This window comes from Notolepis coatsorum (genome assembly GCF_963971535.1).
Source record: "Notolepis coatsorum genome assembly, chromosome: 1".
Lineage (NCBI taxonomy): Eukaryota > Metazoa > Chordata > Actinopteri > Aulopiformes > Paralepididae > Notolepis > Notolepis coatsorum.
Genome location: NC_140165.1, coordinates 21,098,670 through 21,113,473, shown reverse-complemented (window position 1 = coordinate 21,113,473; position 14,804 = coordinate 21,098,670).

Sequence of the window (14,804 nt, the reverse complement as noted above, 5' to 3'; positions counted from 1 at the left end):
GCCGCTGCTTCCGCTGCGCGCGCAGCCACCTAGCAGCTGAGTGCCGCTTGAAAAAGAAGTGCAGCAGGTGCGGTGGCACCCACCTGGAGGTCCTGCATGACATCAACAAGCGTCAGCCAGGACAACCGAGTGGGCCCGTCGCGGTAATGTACCAGGCCGAGGCGGTGGCACCAGAACCAAAGTTCCACCAGACCGCTCCCTGGTGTCCCGACTGCTACGGCAGACACTGGGAGTCAAGGTGCGACTCGTGCCATATAGAGTCTACGTCACCACCCGAGACAGGAGTGCTCCACATAGACCCTCAGCATAGCGGGACCCCCCGTGTGCTCCTCAAAGTGGTCAGGGTGCTCCTGAGCCACGAGGACAAAGTCATGGACACTTACGCCGTCCTTGATGACGGGTCAGAGAAGACCCTTCTGCTCGCGTCCGCTGCGGCCCAGCTGGGACTGCGGGGGAGCGAGAACCAAATGACGATTCGGACAATAAGAAGAGATTTAAAGACGATAAAGGGCGAGAATGTCTCCTTCACTATCGCAGCAAGCGGGCAGCCAGAGCGACGGTATAGGATTACAAATGCTTTCACCAGCCAAGAAATAGGACTATCACAGTACACCTACCCCATCCCACAGCTGATGGATAAATACGTGCACCTGCGTCAACTACCTATCCCGCTCATAGACGGCGCCACCCCGACCCTGCTGATAGGCTCCGACCATGCAGACCTCATCGTCCCGATAGACCGGGTCCATACCGGAACCCGAGGCTGTCCTGCAGCAGTCGAGACCCGCCTAGGGTGGACACTACAAGGCCCCCTCGCTAAATCTCTCAACCGAACAGCAGCCACTAGCTGCCTCCACTCCAGAGCGACAGAAGAAGACACCGGCCTCTCCCCCGTACAGCAGAGGCTATTGACATTAAGCGAGAGGCCCGTGAGAGAACCGTGGGTACCAGAGGGAGTTCGGAACTCCACCCCCCTCAGCTGCGCTTCAGACGTAGCTGACCTCGAACCCAGCACCCCAAGCGACTCCTTGACGGGGCGGCCGGGACCGGCCCCTCCTCACACGGGGTACAGAGCGAACAAGAGAAACAGACGGAGGAGGAGAAAGCACAGCCAAGCACAGATCAAAGCAGTCTCAGGCCCGCTTCCTCCTAAGCCCCCCTTCATACCGTCCAGTCGTCATGACCATAGACCAGTCACCACCCCGAGCTGCGTGGCCGGCCGGCCGCGTAAGCAAAGTGACCACTGGTGCCGACGGAAAGGTCAGAGTGGCAGAAGTGCTCGGCCAAGGGCGGATCTACAACCGACCCGTGGCGAGGCTGATAGAGTCGCCAAGGCTCCCCGACTCGCCTAATGACGACCATGACCCCTGACTTTGTGAACTGCCCGACCCCTCACAGACATTGAGTAGTGGACAGTGCGGTTAATCTGTCGCTGCTTAGCTAATTAGGTGGGACTAATTAGGGGGCGGCTGTTACAAAGGGTCAGATTAAACCGAATATATATATTTATTGCCTGAGATCCCATGTATAATATTTGTATATCGTTTGATATCCCTTGTATATTCTTTGTACATATATACGGAATATCCCTTTAGCCTACAGACCATAATATTCGTTCTCCTATTGGAAGCGATCCCCTGGCGCCACTGCCTTACCCCCTAGAGCTGACTTCAAAGGTACCGATGAGATATGTCTGTACATGCCCAGCTTCTGCCCATGAATACGGCTGGCGAAATACGAATGGTACTATTTGTTCACAGCGCATATATATATGGCGCAAGAAATGTAGAACTCCTCTTAGTCCATTGTCCCGTTCAGTCTCGTTCAGTTCCAGTTATCCAAGCAACGTCTCACCCACTACGCAACGTGTGGTGCAGAGTAGGGCTCGCATTGCCCCAAGATAGAACCTCGTGTTATCCTAATACATTTGTTTAACGTATCGTTCGCTCCTTACTAGTAAAGGCCTTCATTACGAGTCAAAGACCACGTGAAGTGGGTAATTGTGCGTCTACATAGAGCACTTATAGCCGCGTGCAGATAGGATAGAGTAACGTCAAGTTCAACCGTGCACTACCACGCACCGGAGGATACCTACACCGCGCACCACGGAGGATTTACACCCCGCCAGCAGTGCCACTTTCCGGCAAGGATTATTATTCTTCATTGCTTTGACCAAGCTGCTGGAACAGAGAACCGTCTACCCCGCTACTGTGGGATCTACACCTGCCCGTGAGACCATCACTCAAGCCCGTCTCTGTCGTACCAGAGACTCCACGGCTTTCACCTACGCGACACGCACCCTGGGACCAGGCTGCATTCCCCGCTGACACAAGGGTGATATCGTCTCCGTGGACCATTGACTTGCATAGAGCTTTGCCTCCCTCTGCTGGCTTACAACCGGTAGTACACCCTTTCCCAGAATATCCCTAGATCTAATTACTTAACATTCATTATTGATTTGCCTGCACATTCTTTGCCTTATAAGCGCAATCTAAGTAATGTAACAATATTCTTGATGTAATAAATATTCTAAAATGAGTATTTGAGTGGAAACCGTGTTATTGTGGAAGTGTTCTAATCTAATATACTTGTGTACAGTATTGGCCAGTAGTACATAGACGGTAGTGATTTAATGATATCAATACTTGATTAATACAGTCAGGGAATTGTACCCCTCAGTTACAATAAGTAATAAGTATGGTAATGTACAAAAAGGTTCACTATGTAGCTTGAGCTTCACTTTCTGCCTCCACCTTGTTTCATTTATATTTCAACTAATTAAATATGAATATGCCATATGCTGTCTATATTGCTTACAATACAGATAAAGTTAACATAAGCATTTTACATGAATTGTTATGGCTTTATCGTTTTAAAATCCCAATATTCTTGTGAGTCCAGTAACAAGTGGATGAGTAACAACAACATGAACACCACACGACCGGCTGCCCAATTCTCACAGTCTGATCTTTGACTAATTGCGCTTTTCAACTATTTGGGGGGTGTATATGAGGCCTTTTCTTTGTCTACCCGAATTTCAAACAAAACCTTGAACAGAATTCACAGATCTATACTTTCAGATTGATACATATAGCAAAGAGTTCCCGTGGAGGTTCCGCCCGCCGTTCCTTCACCACGATCGCAACCCGAAAAGAAAGTCCTGTCGTGCCACAGTCATCACTCTTTTGGCCTGATCTGCTCTCTCTCTCTCTCTCTCTCTCTCTCTCTCTCTCTCTCTCTCTCTCTCTCTCTCTCTCTCTCTCTCTCTCTCTCTCTCTCTCTCTCTCTCTCTCTCTCTCTCTCTCTCTCTCTCTCTCTCTCTCTACTGTTTTATCGACATTCAGTCATTTTGAGTGATGTCTCAGTCACAGTGGAATAAGAATGAGACAAAGGTGATGAAGCACTGTTGTCGTGGAAACCAGTTTAACCCTTTCAAGTGTAAAAAAAAACATTTGGGGGGTGGGGGGTGTTTTCTCAGAATTATATTTTAGAATTCCTGCTGCTCATGTAGCTCTCAACGGCCAGCAGCCATTGTGTGCCATCTCCAGTTCTAATCTCATATGTGAGATCATACAGTACAGACCCTGAAATGGTTCAAAGGATTTACATTTTATAGTTATATATATAGTCATAGTTTCCAACACGGTGGAGGTTATACTTTCCAAAAGCAGGCAAGTTGAACAAAGTATGAAAACCTTTTGTTGACTGACAACAGCATTATGTCATATTACATGTATCTATTATTACTTTCTTTGACATTTTATATTATACTAGTGCAGTGCCCATTCCAGTGGCGGCCCGTCGATGCTTCACCACTAGGGGCGCTATACCAAACATTTTGCAAACATGTACAGTACCACGCAACCGACTCATGGCAAGACGTGAGCGATTCGACTCACGCTCACGGCAATGAATCGGCTCTTATGAACGAGTCGCTCAGCTGTTACTACAACAACACACAACCAGTCAAATAAAGTATAGTCTAATTCACAGTCACAACTTGAAACACAATATATAAATAAAAAAAGTTAGAAACAAAACTCGCTCCGTCTCCAAACACGCAGATCTCTCCCTCTCTCCTTCTCTCTCTCACACACAGCGCGACGTGGAATCGATTCGTTACACAATCAGACCTATTATATACCAAGAATAACTTCAGTATGAGTACAGGGCTGTACACATATTTTGCATATTGTTAAACGAGCCAAGGCTAGCTATTAAACTATCGATATGAATCGAAAATCTGGGACCCTGATGTAAACAAGACAAACGTCTTTCTCTGGTCTGCATCCCCTTAACAATTGTGTGTATTGAGCCGTACTGTATTGTACCCATTCTGCAATCTGTTAATAAAGTTCTCATTCATTCATTCATTCAAACATAGACGATATTGAACAAGCCATAATCCACGTATTTTCAATCCAAAAGAAGAGAGAGAGAGAGAGAGAGAGAGAGAGAGAGAGAGAGAGAGAGAGAGAGAGAGAGAGAGAGAGAGAGAGAGAGAGAGAGAGAGAGAGAGAGAGAGAGAGAGAGAGAGAGAGACTCACTGTTTAGTTGACACGTCCAGGGCAGGACTCAGGGCTTGCCTTGATAAAGTGTATAATCCACTGTTGATGTATTCCAGACCACTGTCCACTGTGTCCAGACTGCATCCGCCATATAGCTTGTTAGCTAAGTGTTAGCTTGTTAGCAGAAGCACCACAACACAAGTACTTCATTCCTTTGTCCATTTCCGCTCGAACAGACTGCAAACTACCTGGCGTTCTATCGCCATGCTCTAAGACAAACTCTAACCTTAACCAACTTTGAAAGAGTGCCTAAGCTTAACAGTCTAAAGAACTTGCAGTCACGGCACGCTCTAAGACAAACAGCTGCCTGCATCACCAACCTAGGAATAAGCTAGAATTGGAATAAGCTAGAATTGGAACATTAGAAATTGGATTCGGCCAATCAGAGATCGTCTCTGTGAAATTCTGCTACGGAAAAAAATACTGGCGAAATGCGGCTACAGAAATTCTTGACGCTACTGGCTAGACCGCTTCAAATCGCGCCCGGATTCCAACATAATAGTCATATTTCAACGCACAACGCGTTATGCACTGATTGGCTGTGACGGATACAGCGATCAAACTGTGACGCGCACTCAGAGCGCTATCGCATCTAGCCCGGTCCGAGAAATACGAAAAAATAAAAAAAATAAAAAAAACGTCACTTCCTGCTCAGGAAAACGAGTGTTTTTTTATTTTAGATAATAACGTTATATTGTGCATTGGAAATACAAACATACTTAAAATGAGTAAATATTATTCATTTTAAACATGTTTATATTATTTATAGGGCTATAAAACAATAAAACAAAAAGATACTTTTTCTTGTTCTACTCTCATATAACCAGGCAGGGCCTGAAGGGGGGGGGCGGCGCCCTTGCGCCCCTAGTGGCAGAGCCGCCACTGGCCCATTCGAGGCGTGGCCGTTTGGGGGCGTGGCCAGTTGTTTGGCTTCCGGTATGGCTGTTCGGAGCAGGGCCGATTGCTTGACCGAGCCTTCTGCTTGGCTGCACCACGCCTGTGGAACAGCCTCCGCATCCAGCTGAGGGCACCACATAGCCTGGACTCTTTTAAAGCAGGCCTGAAAATCTGTTTCAAAAGGCCTTTGATTGCTTTTGAGCTTTTGATATTTCTTTTTAGCTTTTGCTTGCTTGCTTGCTTTTTTTTTTTATAATTTTTTGTCTTTAATTTTCTGTTCATACTATGTTTTTAATTATGTTCTATTTTTATTTAATTTTTTATTCCGTATTTTATATTTGATTTTTTATTAATAATTATAAAAAAAATTAACTATGTTTTAACCCTGTAGCACTTAGTTTCCTAGTGAACGAAAAGTGCAATACAAATACAATTTATTATTATTATTATTATTATTATTATTATTATTATTATTATTATTATTATTATTATTATTATTATTATTATTATTATTATTATTATTATTATTATTATTATTATTATTATTATTATTATTATTATTATTATTATTATTATTATTATTATTATTATTATTATTATTATTATTATTAATTATTATTATTATTATTATTATTATTATTATTATTATAGAGACCCGTGGTATGGCTGCTTGCAGCGTCGTGGAGACCCGTGGAATGGCTGCTTGCAGTGTCGTGGAGACCCATGGAATGGCTGCTTGCAGCGTCGTGGAGACCCGTGGAATGGCTGCTTGCAGCGTCGTGGAGTCCCGTGGTATGTCTGCTTGCAGCGTTCTTCTTCAATCTTCTTCAATCATTATCTGAAATAAAAAACATTATAATAATAATCTAACCCTAACTAACCCTACTGTCATGCACTACACTGTAACCTACACTGTAGCACTCAACACTGTTTGATGAACATTGTTACTCAGCTGATAGAGTTGTACCCTTCCTGCTGTCTTGTTGTACAAAACTTGTAAGTCGCTTTGGATAAAAGTGTCAGCTAAATGACTAAATGTAAATGTAAATGTAGAGATCCGTGGAATGGCTGCTTGCAGCGTCGTGGAGAACCGCTCATCCGATCGACTTCACACTCTACACTGCTCTCCCCTGGGTCCTTAGCAACACACACGCCGAGCGCAAAGCCGATCTGGTGAGTGGTTCTCGAGATATGAGAACTAGAGACACACACAGACAGACACAGAGATCCCTTCCCTTATTGTTAGACACGTGCACTCAAAGGTTTGGTGGTTGCGGTCATATTGCACACTCTACTCTGTGACCATGACATATGGCTTCGTAGAGGATTGTATTTTGTCCTGGGTACTAACCATAGATCACGGTTTTTAATACAATCTTGACATTGTCATCTGTGTTCTCTGAGCTGTCTCTGTCTAAACTGCATAGTAATACGGTTGTGGCGTGCAGAGTCTGTGTGTGTGTGTGTGTGTGTGTGTGTGTGTGTGTGTGTGTGTGTGTGTGTGTGTGTGTGTGTGTGTGTGTGTGTGTGTGTGTGTCTTTTTTGGGGGGGGGGGCACCCCTTCTGTCTTATTTCATTTAGCTCCTGGAGTGCTCTTTTCAGCTTGAGAAATAAAAATAAACATTTGCGGCAAAAACATTGCTACCGTCCATTTCCAGGCTGAAGGGGTACACCAATTTCTCTAAAAAGGGCATTTCAATATGTTGTTTCAAGGACATACAGATATATGACGCTAACCCATCTTGCACAAAGTGCAATGCCTCTGAGTGAGTGAGTGAGTGAGTGAGTGAGTGAGTGAGTGAGTGAGTGAGTGAGTGAGTGAGTGAGTGAGTGAATGGCGGGATTGCCAAAATCAGCAGCTAGAATGAGATCATTAAGAACTCTCAGCAGTGGGCATCTGGACTCTCTATAGGGTCCACTCCAGATGTCCACTCCAACAGAGACGTGAGATCAATTAGGCAATCTCCAATTAATCTATTTAATAAGGACTTATTGACAGTCCTTATAATATCATGCCCATGGACTAGAGTGGATTAATTAAAAAGTATGATGCGCTACAATTTGCGAATTATGAAGTACTATGATCTTTTTACTTTAATAAATTATAATAATTTGTTTATCGTATCAGTTTGTCTTGTTATTTATTCATAAATGTTGATACATACTGCATGTGACACTCGTCTTTAATATCATGTCCAGGGATTAGAGTAGAAGGACAACATATTTTTCGAACGGGGCCTGTGGCCTGATGTATATCACTTCAGGAGTAGAGTTTGGGAACCACTGGTAGAGAGAAAGTAACCAGTAGACATACTGAGAGAGAAAAGGTGCATGTTCCTGGAACAGAAGATCAGATCTTCTGATCGGATCTTCTCATTGTAGTGATCGTTTCATATGGAACTCCCGCCTTACAAGACAATACATGTTACATGAGAGAGAGAGAGAGAGAGAGAGAGAGAGAGAGAGAGAGAGAGAGAGAGAGAGAGAGAGAGAGAGAGAGAGAGAGAGAGAGAGAGAGAGAGAGAGAGAGCTCACATTAAACTTGTACAAAGACTCCCTTTACCACCTTAGGAACATCGCCAAACTTCGCCCCACACTCTGTGACGCCGAAAAGCTCATCCATGCATTTGTCTCCTCAGGCTGAAGTATTGCAACGCACTTCTCATCGTGATCCCTAACAAGAACATCCAAAAGCTACAATACATCCAGAATAGCACTGATCCTGAGGGGAGTGCGGAAATACCACCACATCACACCGTCCCTTCACTGGCTCCCTGTCTCACTCAGGAATGAGTACAAAGTCTCCCTGCTCACTCACCAGTGCCTCCACGAAAACGCCCCCCCCCCCCTTCCGCAACGGATTTAGTCGGATTTCGGTTTCCGGGTTCGCCTGATTGGCCGTGACGGCCACGTGACACGCGTGGCACGCCCCCGCGGCAGCGGCAGCGTTGCCGCTGCGAATCAGAGCGCTATTGTCGCGCCATCTTCTGAGTGCAGACGCGCTGCTGTTTAATCACTTTTCCCACTTCAATGACAGAGCTGCTGTTTAATGCTCACTTTTCCCAGTTCAATGACAGAGCTGCTGTTTAATGCTCACTTTTCCCAGTTCAATGACAGAGCTGCTGTTTAATGCTCACTTTTCCCACTTCAATGACAGAGCTGCTGTTTAATGCTCACTTTTCCCAGTTCAATGACAGAGCTGCTGTTTAATGCTCACTTTTCCCACTTCAATGACAGAGCTTTTTCCCACTTCAATGACAGAGCTGCTGTTTAATAATATTGTCGCGTTGTGGAAAGCAGGATGAGAGAGCGTAGATTTCAGTGTGTTTATCATTTAACATTTGACAGGCATACATTGTTGTCATACAGAAGAATACTTTTATCCAAAATGCTTCTTACTGTTACTGTTAGAGACTGTGCTAGACAAGATAAGTATGAAATAAAATAGTATAGCATGTAAAATAGAAGTAAAAATAGAGGTCACGCTGTTCAGTATAGACATATGTACAATGTTCGATGCAGAATAGAAGTAACTGAGTTACCATACAATATACAATATACTATGCAATGTACTAATATACAATACGGCTAACTTTTCTCACTTCAATGACAGAGCTGCTGTTTAATAATATTGTCGTGTTGTGGAAAGCAGGATGAGAGAGCGTAGATTTCAGTGTGTATCATTTAATCATTTATCATTTAACATTTGAAAGGCATACATTGTTGTCATACAGAAGTACAGAATACTTTTATCCAAAATGCTTCTTACTGTTACTGTTAGAGACTGGCATACATTGTTGTCATACAGAAGTACAGAATACTTTTATCCAAAATGCTTCTTACTGTTACTGTTAGAGACTGTGCTAGACAAGATAAGTATGAAATAAAATAGTATAGCATGTAAAATAGAAGTAAAAATAGAGGTCACAGTGTTCAGTATAGACATATGTACAATGTTCGATGCAGAATAGAAGTAACTGAGTTACCATACAATATACAATATATTATGCAATGTACTAATATACAATACGCTATAGTGCAACGCAGGGACGTGCACAGGACTTTAGAGGGGCAGGTGCTCAAAGGCTGGAAAGGGCACTGGGCCTGTGCTATTTTTGGGGGCCCTTTTTTGGCGGGGAGGGGCCTTTTTATGCTTTTTGGGGGGTTTTGGTGATCAAATATTGAATATTGAACTATAATAATCAGTGCAGGAGCTCACTTATCCTTGAAAGACACTTTTATCACTGACTTAAAAGGCCCATACATCTCCATAAATGTTCAGGGTGGAGGGAATAAGTGCTTACCCTACAGACCCCAAGTCTGTTAGGACAGCAGACTCGGTTGGCACTGCTCAAAACTTACCTTTTTAAAATAGCTTTTAAATGAATTATTATCTTTTTCATTGTCTTAAATATTTTATTATAATTTGTATCATTGTTTTATGTAGTTTTTTTTATCATTTTATTTGTTCTTTTTTAACCCTTTATCTGCCGGAGCTTATTCTCATCCTTGTAGCCTCTCTGCCAGCACTATTTGTCTATGGAGATGTTCACCTTCTTTGCAGGGCTATAACTTTTTAAATTGTATTGCTAAATTGACATTACTATGGCCCATTCAACATCAATTATCTATCGTTCAGGATGTAGGAACGTTTTACTTTTTCATTCACACATTCATACAAAAATACTGTCTAGAGCAGTGATTCCCAACCTGGGGTCCGCGGACCCCTGGGGGTCCGCCAGACCACAGATGATTTGAGTTTTTTTTTTTTTTTTTTTTTTTTCTTTTTTACTTTTTTTTTTTATCATCAGAAGCATGAATAGTCTCTCCACTACAATAAAAAATAAAGATAAATAAATAAACATCTAGACATGATTTTTGAACGTTAACAGTAGGCTACCGGGTAGCCGCTAAAACGCGAATCAGTTGACTGTATCACTTTCTGTAGCTAGCCTAGCACGCTAGTTAACTTTCTCGGCTCGTCTGCAGTCAGCCGCCAGAGGCGAAAATGTGTGACAAACGAAAAGGAGATGACGGCAGCTCATCTGCAAAAAAAGTTAGGACCTACAGCAATCGCGAAAATTACATCACCATGGGCTTCACTGAGGGACCAGACAAACGACCTGAGTGTGTGATTTGTGGAGAAAAGTTGGCAAACTCGAGCCTGAAGCCCAGCAAGCTGAAGAGACATCAGGCGTCTAAGCACCCAGAAACTGTTGGGAAGGATCCAGACTTTTTTCGGAGGAAAGAACAGTCTCTCAAGGCGAACAAGCCTGTTGATGTTAGAGTAGCGTGGAGCAGGGGTGGCAGTGATTTACAGAAGGCTACCGAAGCCTCCTTTGAGTGTTCGCTTTTAATTGCAAAAGCAAAGAAACCGCACAATATTGGCGAGCAGCTCATCAAACCAGCCTGCATCAAAATGGTTTAGAAACTGTGCGGCCCACAGGTGGCGGATAAACTAAAATCAGTACCACTCTCGAACAATGTAGTGAAAGACCGAATTGATAAGATGTCAAGTGATTGTGAGCAGCAGCTGTCAGAAAATCTTAGAAAGGGTCCATTTGCCATACAACTTGATGAAACTACAACTGTCGCAGACGAGGCTGTGCTCATCGTTTATGTGCAATATATTGAAAATGAGGATCTGAAGCAGGACATTCTCATGTCAGTCAACCTTACTACCACCACTCGAGGTGAGGATATTTTTACTGCAGTGGATTCTTACTTCATTCAACATAAATGCAAACCGTTCACCATTAGGGCCTGATTTGAGAGGATGAATACAGGATTTGAATATTGGCCAACATTTTGAAATACATATGGTGCAAGATTAGATTTGTTGATTGAAGGCACAAGTCAAAGAAGCATAGTGGGTCTAATTATGATGCATATGCCTGTGTATAAGCAGTTTGTTATTAAAATGACAAAAAAAAGGTATTAAACCCAGCTAGGACAGATTCTCTCTGCTACTGATTGGAATTTCCTGTCTCATATTTAGTTTAATTTGTTGCATTGATTTGTTCCATAAATGCAAACCGTTCACCATTAGGGACTGATTTGAGAGGATGAATACAGGATTTGAATATTGGCCAAACATTTTGAAATGCATATGGTGCAAGATGAGATTTGTTGATTGAAGGCACAAGTTAAAGAAGCATAGTGGGTCTAATTGTGATGCATATGCCTGTGTATAAGCAGTTTGTTATTAAAATGACAAAAAAAAGGTATTAAACCCAGCTAGGACAGATTCTCTCTGCTACTGATTGGAATTTCCTGTCTCATATTTAGTTTAATTTGTTGCATTGATTTGTTCCATAAATGCAAACCGTTCACCATTAGGGCCTGATTTGAGAGGATGAATACAGCATTTGAATATTGGCCAAACATTTTGAAATGCATATGGTGCAAGATGAGATTTGTTGATTGAAGGCACAAGTCAAAGAAGCATAGTGGGTCTAATTGTGATGCATATGCCTGTGTATAAGCAGTTTGTTATTAAAAGTATTTTATGGTATCTTATTAGGAGGGGGTCCGCGAATTTCATCAGAGATGTTTGGGGGTCCCTGGGGGGAAAAAGGTTGGGAACCACTGGTCTAGAGTATAAATATGTTTTTATCATTTTCTGCTGTATTTCATAGAACGTGAGTTATAGCCATTTATGCATATATTAGATCATCAAATGCAGTTTGATAGCGATTGACGGCAGATAAAAAATTTCAATTGTACAAGGTCCTAAACGTCATGACTCATCATCTGCTGGTGACCGGAGGGGGGGGGGGGGGGGTCGTTTATAATGCAATGACCGACGTTAAATGATTCATGTAGTATGGGTGATATATAGATCAGAACAGTTTGTATGGATAATAATAATCAAAAACGCTGAAACTCACCCTCTTACCGTTGGGTGATGAGCGTGGAGCAAAAAGATCGCTATTATGGGATGTTTATCTATGCGATCCATTTCCAGGTTGTATAATACTATATACGTCCAAATAATGTTGTTTATTGAGTTATGGCAACGGATCGATATCCAGTGTATCAAGATGGAGTCCCGCGAGCGATAGTGAGTGGCCGGAGGGAATAGGGAGACACACCGGCGTCACAATTATAAACATCCGGTTGCAACTCGCCAATCGGCCACCAGGTGGCGGCATTGAAGCGTTGGAGAGTTGAGCGGAGTCCTACAGCACCAGTCAAGGATCCGTGGGTGAAATATGAATACCATGACAGAAATTTGAAATATTGATCTCAAAGACGCTGTAAAACGTCATTGGCATATTACGCATGATGAGGAATGACGTCTTAACACGTCATCGTCAGAGAAAGGGTTAAGGTCAACAAATTATTTATATTATTCAAATGGAACTCAAACATGTTCCGTTGTGATGTCACAGTATGATGTCATAATCAAACATTCTAGAACATTTGTGATGTCACAGTATGATGTCATAATCAAACATTCTAGAACATTTGTGATGTCACAGTATGATGTCATAATCAAACATTCTAGAACATTTGTGATGTCACAGTATGGTATCATAATCAAACATTCTAGAACATTTGTGATGTCACGGTATGATGTCATAATCAAACATTCTAGAACATTTGTGGTCAGAGTATGATGTCATAATCAAACATTCTAGAACATTTGTGATGTCACAGTATGTCATAATTAGAGCTGGGCCGCTAACAGCGTTAACGTGCTGCGTTAACGCGATACTAGTATCGCGCGATAATTTAATTAATGCATTAATTTTTTTTTTTACCTTTATTTACCCAGGGTAGGTTCGCTGAGCACAGATGCTCTTTTTCAGGAACGCCCTGCTTCACATTCACACAGTTCCATTCACACCTGGGAGCTGCCCAGTACAACCACAGTTGACACCATTGGCCACTGAGCAACTCCATAGTTCAAGTTTGAAATGCTTCTTTCTGTTTTGCTCCTGAGAGTTTGCTAGATACTGTACTGTACTGGTAATATTATTTATTTGTGTTAACTTCTGAATAAAACAACTTATTAAACACAAGTACATCTTATTGAACATTATTTTGATATTTCATTACCAATTATCATAGCAAAACAGCTTTTTCAAACAGTCTGTAATGCATTTTGGAAACGGGAGATGGGCTCATGGTGTAATGGGCCACCTGGCCTGAGAAACATAAGGAGGAAAGAAAAAGTAAGGACTTACTTCTGGTCATTATTTGGGTAGAACACACATATTTTGAATGCCTTCAGCAGGTTTCTTTTTTTTGAGCCATTGATTAAATCCAGGATTGCAGATAGATTAATCTAGATTAAAAAAATTAATCTATGCCCACCTCTAGTCATAATCAAACATTCTAGAACATTTGTGATGTCACAGTATGATGTCATAATCAAACATTCTAGAACATTTGTGATGTCACAGTATGATGTCATAATAGACCATTCTAGAACATTTGTGTACAGTATTATATTCAACAATTCTCTCAGAAGTTCTCAGATCTCAGAAGACCAAGTGAAGATATCACTTGTTGTTTCCGGCTACTTGTTTGTAAGCTTGAATATATTCTGTAGATACAATTTAAAATCCCCACATGGAAAAGGAAACAATGTCCTGTACAATCCTTAATGAGCTGCCTCTGGAGGGAAGGTTCTGTGATGTGGTTATTAAAGTCAACAGCACTGAGTTGAATGCCCACAAGGCCCGCCTGTGTGACTGCAGTGACTATTTCAAGTAAGTTTAGCTTGGTTCAGGTTAGCTTGGTTCAGGTTAGCTTGGTTCAGGTTAGCTTGGTTAGTAAACAGATACCATACTGTACATTTACTGTAAACCGATACTATACTGTACTTCTACTGTAAAAAGATACTATACTGTACTTCTACTGTAAAAATATACTATACTGCACTTCTACTGTAAACAGATTATATACTGTACTTATACTGTAAACAGATACTATACTGTAATTCTACTGTAAACAGATACTATACTGTACTTCTACTGTAAAAAGATACTATACTTAATAATAATAATGATGGATTGGATTTATATAGCGCTCTTCACTTATACTGTGCTAAGACCCTATACTTCTACAGTGAAAATATATTACTACTAGGGCTGTCCCCGACTAAGGATTTGGATAGTCGACTATGATTGGCAAAAATTTGCCATTAGTCGACTATTAGTCGACTATATATATATAAAAAAAAAAGTATAATATATATATATTTTTGTATCATTCCATTTGGGCTGTGGGGGGTGCTTAATGTATGAAGGAGTCGACTGAAGGCTTCTTGTCCTCTGCAAAAGCATGCAATTGGTCCACTGATGGATACATCTTGATATTTGTCTAGTC